This window comes from Rhyacophila brunnea, unplaced genomic scaffold (assembly GCF_057557595.1).
Source record: "Rhyacophila brunnea isolate RB1 unplaced genomic scaffold, BYU_Rbru_1.0 scaffold_4, whole genome shotgun sequence".
NCBI lineage: Eukaryota > Metazoa > Arthropoda > Insecta > Trichoptera > Rhyacophilidae > Rhyacophila > Rhyacophila brunnea.
The window spans coordinates 24,111,060-24,123,386 of record NW_028233068.1 but is presented as its reverse complement, the minus strand read 5'-3'; positions in this window follow the sequence as shown (position 1 = coordinate 24,123,386).

The following is a 12,327-nucleotide window of genomic DNA, read 5'->3' as shown; positions in this document are numbered from 1 at the left end:
GTAGACGCGGTAAAGATCAGTATCACTGGCAAGATTCTGGTAACGAAGCCTTAAAAAATAATAATAAATTAACGAATTTTCTTTCAGCTTTACTGTCATATGTCATAAAAGCTTCATCTATTAATTTAGGTACAATTTATTAAATATTTATGGTATTTTTTCTTATTTATACAATTACCTACATGAAAAGCGGTTTAGTCTTTCGACCATGTCAAATTGATAATATCGTAAGACGAAACCGGTCTGGCTATTTTTATAAATGCTTCTAAAAAGTTACTTTAAATAAAAAATATTAAAAAAAAAAACATAGGTATTGATAATATTTTTGATGTTCATTAGGTACCTACATCTTAATTTACATTGGTTATGCTATTCCGAAAATATGTAGATTTCAATAGTAAACCATTCGTGGAAATCGGTAAATGTTATTATTTTGTCTATGGTCTAGAATGCAACATCATAGACAAGCAGAGAAATGTGTATCCACGCTGTAGATAATAAATTGTTGATAATCAAATAATAATTCACGCTATTTATACGGAATGTTTCAACTACCATAAAAATCACTCCGTGAAACCAGTCTATGTTGTATTATTGTCTATGGCGTGGGCTGCAGAATCATAGACTCGTAGAGCAATATCTACGGCGTAGATCGTCTGAATGCCGATTGGGATTGGAACGCATTCATCCGCGAAATCGAACGAGATGCGGGGACTAGACAGCAGGAATGGCAACGTGAGATCAAGTCTGATATGTGAAATATTCTACTTACCCACCTGCCTAAATCGACATAGAACTATTTCAAACGAAACACCATTATTTACTTGGATAGGTTTACATATCTACGATTCGATACTATGTCATAAATATTCAGGATATAGGATATAAAATAAGTTATACGGATAATTATATTAACCACTTTAACCGTGTTACAATATGTCAATAATTCTTATTGGAAAGATTTGATAAGAAAATATCAGAGGCGTGCAATAACTTTTGTTTGTAATAAGGATGCTTTTGTAAAAATAAAAATTATACGTAATACCTACAATTTGCAAAGTATATTATTTACTTAGAATTTTGTGACTACATAATTGATATGTACGATTATGGTTGCATGATGTGTTAAATCAAGATTTAGACACATCGTAAATTTAAAACGATTAAAGTATTATAAAAATGATTAACACATCGTAATTACGTCACCATCATAGATGAACGCGATTTAATTTCTTATTACATCATTGTCGAATAAATATGATATAAAGTAGTAGCATTTATATTTAATTCTGAATTAGTTACGTTTATTTGTTTAAATCTGTGTCTATATAATTATGTTTGTGATTACAGTGAATTTTAATGTTCTTATTGAAATTATTGTAATGTTGATCCAATAATTTGTAGAGCACTATTCAGAAACTATTGGTTTTGTAATTTTGGTTCATATAGAAAAATAAATAAGGATGTAATGTAGTTTTTAGGTACAATGTATATTAATTAAAAAAAATAAGTGTTGTACTATTCCAATTAGTTTAATTAGTATTAGGTATATAATTTGTGTTTTATTTTAAAGAATGCAATATGAAATACCAAGAATTCTCAGTTAACCCTATTAAAGAAATTAAAATGTATGTATCTTTCATTTATAGACTATAATCTACATATTATATTGTGCTTTCGAGAATCGACTGTATCATCAAGAAGATAATTATCATCATCATCGGGATCAATTTACTGAAGAATGAAGGCGTCCCCTAGGTCCTTCCAATCTTCTCTCTCTTACCTATAACTTTTTCTGTCACGTATATCCACCGAAATTTATGAATTTATATATTCAACAAGTTTTAAGTCTCACTGTGGTTGTTTAATGCCCAATATATACATATTATATGTGTTTTTGTATTGCCTGAACTTTTAGGAACGTTTGGAATTAGTAATATGTGTGTCTTTGTCTGCGAATGTTTTTTAGAAAAGTCGGTACTAAAAGAAAATGAATTAAAATTGTTTAATAATAATAATAAATGATGAAAATTATTCAATTTCGAAATGCTTTTAAAGTAATTTTATAAAAATAAGCCTTATTACGTAGGTACCGATTATAATATTTAGTTATTCTAATATTTCAACGATCGGAAGCTTGCCATTTATTTTTGAACGCCTTCTATTATTCTTCAATTAACTCTTTCTTTCGCGTATTAAGCATATTAAAAAATTACTTTGACTTTTTGTGAGAAATCTGTGAAAGTATGAAATGCAAATTTATTCAAAAATAATCCATTTCATTTTAAAGAACTGTACGTTCTACCCTTTACCAAATATTTCTTTTTATTACAGACGTGAATTCTGAAAGGAAGAATAATTTTAGTTAATAAAAAAAATATTTCATAAAAAATACTTATCGTCAACAGATTATGATAGCTACATTTATTATGGTATTATATATAATTTCGAAATAAGCTGTTGGTGTGATCAAATAATAATAAATGTGGATAATGAGTATTTTTTGTCCCTAATTGTCTTATATTAAAATTTAAAGTATTTTAATATTGAGTGTGTTGTTTAAATGTATGAGTATTATTTAATTGTAGCTCAACAGCGATATTTTAGTTTATATTTTTATTTTTCTGAAGACATCGTTTACACATTAAAACAAAGATTCTCAACAGAAATCATAATTTTGAAATAAATATTTTAAATATCCATTAAATTTAAATGATGTGTCTATCAGTAGCGTGCGGTTCATAGATGCTGTAAATGAAAAGCATCCTCAGAAGAATTCAATAATTACTATCGATAATAATATTATTATGCATTTATCGCACAATTTTATGGTACAATTTACTAAGCTAGACTGCTTCGAATGGTTCTATAATTTATACATTGCTTGTAATTTTCTTAATTGGTTATTATTATTGACTTTCTTTTTTCATGAATTTTATAAAAAACATATCATTAGAATATCGCAAAACTACCACTAACGTAATAAATCAGATCAAACTACTTCATCAGCAGCTCTCCATGATCCAATTATTTACAAAATCTTGAGTAAGTAATTATGTATTTTTCCAACAGAATCCCTATAAGTAAAAGTCACCGCACGCCACTGGTATATATTTATTTAAATTTTTACTTATTTATATTTACGTATAAGATATTATCCGACCAATTCGGTTAACGAATGGTTAAAATTATAGGGAATAACAGACTCTTCCTAAAATTTCATAATAAAGTCCATGGCCTTCTCCTACTTATACATTGTAAATTTCCATATTTTCATAAATCGATTCTTTCTATACATACGTGAAAAGTTACCTGGCATTTTTGTTTGCGTTTACATTTTTTTTTCATTGAGCTTCCACGAATATAATATAATTATATACTTATATAAATTTAAGAGGTACATTTTTATAGCCAAATATATTAATGAGTAAGTACTGTTATCAATATCTCTTTAAAATTATCGAATTGTATTGCAAAAACATAGATGTATTATGTAACCCATTTCTTCATCATAACTATGGTACCTAATCATCAAAATCATAATGAAAACGTAATAAATAAAAGACCTTCTAGATCTCTAATTTTCATAGAAACTTATAAAATGAAAGAGTGTTTTAATTTTTTTTTGTGTATAAAAATGGTTCTTACATCAAAGTCTATCTTGAAGATTCAACATTTTTATATATGCTGCGACTATTTAGCATTTGTGTTAAAACTCGCATGTGGATTAGAATCTCAATCTCAATGCATCCTTAGGCACAACTTTCTGTGCAAATTAAATGATTATGATAATTCATCGATTCGTTTATTGTAATTATTTGATGCAGTAGTCAACGTTATAAAAACCAGACAAAATACTTAAAAGTGGAATATTTTATTAACAGATATTATGACTGCTTGTTCCTGTATTTATTCTATGTCGTTTTCGACCAATATAGATATATCCTCTACCACTATATGAGTGAATGAATGCAAATTTTAATTACACAATGTCATCTTTAGGTATCTACGTTAATTACTATTTGTTAATAATATGCGTCAATTACATTGAGATTCTTTGCGAGCTGTTTGTTGGCGAATTTATAATCTGCCTGTAAAGTCGCCCAGTGTAATCATCGAACAAGCTAACATTTCGATGAATACACAGGGCGACTTTACAGGCAGATTATAAATTCGCCAACAAACAGCTCGTAAAGAAGCTCAATGTAATTGACGCTTTAATACTTTGGACGGTGAAGACGCACCCGGTGCGTAATGACCAGGCGGCCGATCGATGGAATTAACGTGCATTTTAAAGGTAGTAATTAAAAAAATCATTATCTAGTGAGTAGCGAATGAGCGAATTCCATGGGTGGGTGAAATTCAAATATTGATTGTCATTTTGTGTTTCATTTCAAGACAAGGGCCCTATGATTGAAGTGAATATCAGCTAACAACCAATATCTAGAGTAAAAACTTTGTTAAAATTCACCCAAACTGTGAAAGACAATATTATACTCAGTCGCGCGATTATTATGATTTTTCTTTAATAACCCGTGCGGTTGATAGGCAGACATAAAAATAGGAAAATAATATGTTTATTTTTATTATCTATATTTTATTATCTCAATTCTATAAAAGAAACTGCATATTTCTTGTGAGGTTTGGGTAATAATACTTGAGACATGCTTAATAAATTTAAGCTTTTGAACATTCACGTTGAGCATTGTATTAATTTGTTTTCTTCATTTTTTACAAGTCTTTGTTAAGCTTCTCCATCGATCCCTGTATTCTGCCATAGCTAAAGGTGTTGAGAAGTCCGTAGCCTCGTTCGCTTGGATGATCCATCACGTAGGTGATCTCTCTTTTCCGTTTTGACCCTCGATGATTTTCCGCTGATGATGAGCTTTTCCAAATTGTTGTTTACCTTTACGGCTGGACAAAGAACTGCATACATCATTAGAAACGTATTTGCTCAATAATAACAATTCTGGAATAGCATCATTCATTGTTACGGATGTATTTTATTTTATTTGTGTACAGTTGAACCAAACAGGAACACAATATTATAAAACTTTATTTTTTATTATAATATGTGATCTCCTGTGAAATTAATATTTTTTGATTTATACAATAATTTTACTTACGGTATAGATTTATTCAATTTTGTCTGTCAGTTTGCAATAAATTATTAATCAATTTTCGCATCTAACTCTGGATGAAGAATAAACAAGAAAGGAATATTCAAGAGAATAAAGTTATTGAATTAGTTTCTGTCGATGAGGATTTAACCTTCTGGTAATTATTATTCCTGAATATATGCATATTGGATTTTTCTCGACACTGAAAAAATACGATATACCTACTTGTAGGGGGTCAAGAAGAATAAAGATACAAAATTAGTTGACCGTATAGGCGGGTAATACCGGTATTGAACTTGATTTTTTTTTTGTATATTTACAAACTGATTTTATTAAAAAGACTGAAACAAATGTAGAATAATAAAATGTAGTAAGTAATAATATTCAATATCACGAAAAAAAGATTCTCTGTAAGTTCGTTAGATATATTTTTTAATTTTGATTCGATAACAAATAATTATTTCCAACAATATTTTATTTTTTAATACATTTAATTTTACACACATACAATAAAATTTCGGAACATTTTTAACATTGCATTATATGTATATATTATTATGACAATTAGATTTATATAGATATATTTTTATTTTTAATACAAAGGTACATCAACTAAACACGTTTTTACGTATAATTAATATTTCTAATTTGACATTGATTGTTCGTACTTTGTGTAAACTAGAATAATTAGTATAATATCTCTAAGTTGTGATATATTTGACACTACACGATTTGCCTCTTTCTTAAATTCACATATCGTAATATATTACCTTAAACATAACACAATATCAGACTTAGTACCAACAATATATAATATCTACACATGATATAATTCTTGATCAATACTGTTTTCAACTAATTTACATATTATAAGTGAAATAAGAATTAACATATACCTAAATTACATTGAGTTGGCAGGGTGACACATACATAACTACATAGGGACTTATCAATAATTATTAAGGTAAGTAATAAATAAAGTAAGAAAAAATGTCTGTGAACGAAGAGAATGTCGGTATCGTGTTTACAAAAATCTTCAAATAATAACGGCTATGCTAAACCAAACGGGTGTTAGTTACAATTCACAACTTTACAAGAAAACAACGCGAAAACATAATTTATTGATGTTGTCATATTTTTTAGCGCCCAACTATTCTGTCAAAAAATATTCTAAGAAATATACGAATACAGTAAATTTTCACATTCAAAATTCTTTATAATGGAACATTTTATAAAATGTATCATTCCACATTCAGTATAGATTTTCAATGTACGTGTAATCCTACATTATCGATTGAATCCAAATAAAGTTGAAATAATCTTTAAATAACTAGTTTATACCGTAACATTCCTAACGCCCCGTTGGCTTAGCAGTCTCGATAATATAAATTATTATACCAATATTTATAACGTAGTATTTTTAAAAATCTTAACCTGCATATTACATTGGCACCGGGAAAACTATCTTAAAGTAATTTAGTTGCACAATAATCATTTAGTACCTATATGTACGGTGGATAAAATATCATTTAGTGGATACAATATACATATTATATTTACAAGCTCTAAAGCAAGTTATATTATCAAGTCTGACTCCAAGAAGAATTAAACGATTTGATAGGTGGTATTATGACCTGTTCATTAATGAAATGGTTGTGCCGGTTTTACGCCATACAGTTTCTTAAATCTTTGAATCAAACCAAATAAAGCTAATTTCTTTCCAGTTTCGCATTCGTTTTGATTTCACGCGTAATGTATGTAATGTGGAAAGAGAAGTATGCTTCAGTTGATTTTTTTGAGATCACACGAAGAAACCGATCACTAAAGCATAAACGTCTATCAACGCATATAATTAAAGCTGCATGGAATTATTACATTTTTAAATTCCCTGCAGCGCACACTTTGAAAGCCTCTGGCTTAAAATAATGTTATGTATATATATAAATAACAGTTTTACATTTTTTTACAGAAACATTTAAAGTGTGTTAAAAATGATTTTATTATTTCTTTATACTGATAAGTTTTGTTAGTTAGTTGTATTAAATTATCTTTGGTCATATTGGAGATCTTTTCAAATCCACTAAAAAAACTTTTAAAAAGAACAAAATACAAAGAACACCCAGTATTTATACACTTTTATAAGTACATTATATTATAATAAAATTTTCATCTACATACTTAAAAACCGTGCAAATTGTCGGGCTTAGAAAAATAACACAGCCTTTTAAAGATTGAGACGTCAAACTATACGAAAATAGTATTATTAATCGATGAAATCAACCTTCACTGACAATTTTTCCAGTGCTTCTAAAATAAAATTTCTATTAATAATAATAATCTACGATTCGATTGTACATACAATTTTTGAAATTATTTTATACGTAAATATAAAACATTTCAACTTATTTTTATATTATATTACGTATAGTTTAATAAATATTTTTAATTGATCTACCGTTTAAAACTTATGTAGTTGGGATATTATTGTAATTAATGTAGGTATGTAGTTTCTTTTAAATAATAATGCAATAATATATTGTATTGTATGCTTTGGTCCTCTTTGAAACTCAATTAGTCGAATAATAATATAAGTATATTTTAGGGACCAGTTACTCTATTATGACTTAATACTGATATTTAATAAGCTCATCTTTTTATAATATTTAATGTTTTACAGCTATAGTGTGAAAATCTTATTATTTTATTAATTTACTTGAAAATCAAAATCTTTTATACAGATCACTTTACATAATATTTGAATGAAGAATACATTCAATATAATTTAATATTTTTTTATAAAACATTTTACGTAGATACCTACTTCCTATTTTTTGAAGAAAATAGTACCCACTACTAAAATATTAAAATGACATATACTTTATTATATAGCAAGCTTCGGTCTAAAATTAATTTCGTTCGCAGGCTTTTTGCTTTGATGCAAAATGATCTGTAATACACGTTCTCTTGATAGCCGCCTAAACCACAAAGATGAGAGTATTTCGTAATTTTAGCACAGGTAGTTGACTCACTTACTTGATACTGTGGTTTTATAAGTTAGTACTTACGCGTTTTACGGTGTTACCTTGACGGTGCTTCAAATTTTTATTAAGCAATATCAATTTTACTAGAAACTAGTAGGTAGATCTCACTTTAATTTATTTCTCCAAAGCTAGATGTCAAATTTTACAAATATATATTAAAATAATAATATCTTTATTATAGGTACTCACTATTTTCTTTAATCTTTCCAAAAATATCGTAAGTCAGTATTCCCAATTAGGTTTTTTTAAAAATTTATTTTGGACTTTCAATATTTTAAATTTTTCGTTAATATATTATAATATACAATCAATCAGTGCTTCGTTTTTTTATATATATAATAATATGTGCATTCGAAGTATTATGATATAGATCGCTTGTTGTTTGTTTTTGATTATTACAAGTACCTACCTACCTACTATAAATTTATTATTTAGGTAAACTTTTTCAATAGAAAAAATAAACACAGAAACAAGAAGAAGATAAGATAAATGTCAGACAAAGGAGAAAATAAATCTAAATTATTTTCAAATGAAGTGTTTTCGATAAACTCCCCACATCTCTTGGGATACTTATTTATAGAACATGAACAATAGGGTTGCTATTTTTTTCAATGTTTTTCCATTGAACATGCATTTTTGTCTTATGATAGTTAGAAATATATTTTGTTTATAATTTTTTGTGCTGTGCATACCTACCTGCCCAGTTTAAAATTTTATGTATTATATTATATGCAAAGTCTTTTATTTAAATTTATTATGAATAAAAAAATAAAAACTGAGTTGATATCAGATATACGTATCATAAGCAAAAAAATGACCGTGCATTCGTGGAAAATAGTGTGGGTACATACTATGATTGATATGGGTTAATTTTCGTATGAAGTTAATAAAAAATACTATATTATATACAAATATGGATTCGTACTGATATATACCTAAAAAAATATAGTAAAACTAAATAATAAAAGCTAATTGATTCAAACCCTGCCTTCTTTTAAAATCCCTAGGCATTCAATTTTATTTTCAGCTAGCCAAAGTATGAAAAACTGGGCTCGAGTGCCTTTAGTTTATTTTAAATAATGCTTTATATTGTTTGCTGATACTGTAGTTTAAAACGTAAATTTATTTTCGACATTCAAAATCCCTTAGAGAGAATACAAAGGAATATGTCAATAACTCAATTATTCGTTTAATACAAACTCTGCTTTTAAGTTACAACAGTCTCAGACGTCAGGGGTTCAAAGACCGCATTTTCACAATGTAAACTGTAAAGGTACCTATTTATTTATAGTTGCCATAGAAATACATGATGAAATAATAATAATACGTTCTAAGCACAGAATTGAGCCTGCTACACATGTACCTGAAAACTTGACCGGTATTATACTTGCACAATAAGTATAATGTACTTGCATACTATTAAGTAGGTACATGATGGCCACGCGACTAATTATTCAGAATAGCGTCTATAAATATGTAAGTCTCTGCTGCACACGTTCAATTAATAGTACCTAGTATAGAAATTCAAACATTTTCATATCGCTAAGTCATTAGTTTTGTGTAGACACAATAAACTTGTATATTATGTACTTGTGCAAAAAACTACGCAATCGCTAAAGTGATCAATTACGTCTATAACCGGCTTTATTTGGTCCAAGAAAAAATATTTGAGTTAATTCACAACATTATGTTTTTAAAAAGTAGGTACACTAGTTGTATAATAATTGCTGTCAATAATATTACTACTTATGTTTATTTTTATAGCATTATGTAGGTAGATAAATGTGAAAAAAATATATTTAGTACTAACATAAAAATACAATTTAATTTTTATATAAAACATTTTTAATCATTATCTGTGATACATGATAACATAATGATATGACTTGTATGGTGAAATACATTTCAAAACTAAATTAAAAACTCGGTAACAATTAATAAAGCCCAATCAATTTATAAAATTAATCGAAACAGGTACTAACTTACAACAGTATTAATTGTTGTTTAAGTTTGATCGTACCAACTTACATATTAATATTATTTTATATAAGCGGTAGTAACATAAATTTATTATTGTAGAACAAAGCTTAATATGATTTGAAATAGTATAGGTAAATAAAACAGACGCCTACACGATTTGAATTGAATAATATCGACGATGTTTAAGTTAAAAAACATAACCTCAGTATATAGACATATAATAAATATATGAATATAATTTTATGAATTTGATATAAAAACACTGTTATTACATATTATACAAAAGAGAAATTCATCTGAGATCGGATAATATTATTAATATTGAGAAAGAGAGTCCTTTGTAATATAAAATTAATTTCATAATAAAGTATCTAACAAGTTTAAATTACTCATTGGTTATTATCAATTTTGATATATTTTAATCAAAATCGTTGATAAAACGTCTTTTTACCTCTCTTGTAAAAAATGTTTTTTTGTGGGCTACATACTTTTTATTAAACACAATCAATATTATTATCGGATAACATAAAAAGCAACTTTGTTTCATCTTATTTCTTCTGAAATTTCACAACCCACACAATGAACAAACACATTCTCTTTATGAACTTACTTTGGTGTCTAAATTAAAGCAATATTGAGTAGGATCATGAAAGTTGAAATAGAAATTCAAAGTTAAAAATTTTTCATGTTATTTGGTGATATTAAAGTTAAATTTTACCTAAACGCATTCGAGTTGTGATTGGAATAATAAAGTTTTTTTGTAAATTGATATGTATAAATTGATTCTTACGTTTGAAAAGTATTTATAGTGTAATATATTTTTTAAATTAATCTCTGAAAGCAAAAATCAAACGATAAGTTTACTGCAACGTATTTATCTAATATTAGTATGTATATTTGAATGAAATTTCCTGGAATTATGATTATATCCATCCACAGTTTTAAATGTTGATATGTAGGTATTTAAAAATTGTAGCCAATTTAGATTTATATAATATTGTGTTAGCAATAGAATATTTAATTATCCATGTGCCGTTCCATTCTCTTGTATAATATAATATAATATATTATGAAACAAAATAAAATTATGAAATATTACAATAAGTAGGTACTACCTACTAGTAAAACATATTTAACAATCAATTTTATTAATCTACAAAATTGATGTATCTATAATAGTTAATGAATGAAAATTAATATAAACAATGGCAAACTTGTACACGGGAAGAATAATAAAGGAAAGCCACAAAAAACAAAAATAACGTTATTAATATTAAGTAATATTAAAGATTTTAAAAAATGTACATTATAATCGAGTTGAAAACCTGATGAGATCAAGATTCTGCGCGATCTACATATTATAACGTCATGTTCTTAAAAATAAATATAAAATTATGAAATACCTGTAATATATATGAAAATAATCATAATATATCTCAGAGATCGTAATAAATTATATTATGTGATTTTGCGACCAAAATTCGTTAGCATAATATCCACCAGTTAATAATATATTTTAATTTGATCATTATGTTGTAGAGACGTAGAAAAGGCAAGTTGTTTTATATTACGAGTTTACACGTAAAGAAGGTAGGCAACAGATGAAAATGACGGCGGAAACATCTGTTGCTACACGAATGCGCTACAGAATGTCATATATTGTAGGCCTTTATGCCTAAGTAAAAATTAAAGCTTCCATTCTTATTCCTCTAAAATGTGAAAAAACTCGTTTCATTCTAGGTATTTATGCATTTAAAAAGCTTCAAAGCGCTAAAGAGACCTTATTAAATTAACATCTTTAAACACTGTCTTTGAGTTTTTTATGGGCATAATTCCTATTTATTCTACAGAATACTTTACAACTTTTATGTTACGAAAAAACAAGGTAATATATAAATAATAAAGGTTTATGAACTTTTCGGACAATGTATTGTATAAATATAAACAAAAGATATACTATATAGATACTACTCCAGACGGAGCATAATAACACTAGTGTAGAAGGTAACTTGACATTTTTTTTAAATCAGAATAACATGACTGATGACATCAAAGCCAATATTGTAGATGCAAAAGTGTACAGTTGTATTACAATATGAATTAATTTTGTGTTTGTATTTATTTAGGGATACGGAAAAATATTTTCTCCTGTTTTATTAAATTAAACCGGTGAAAGTGGATTTTTA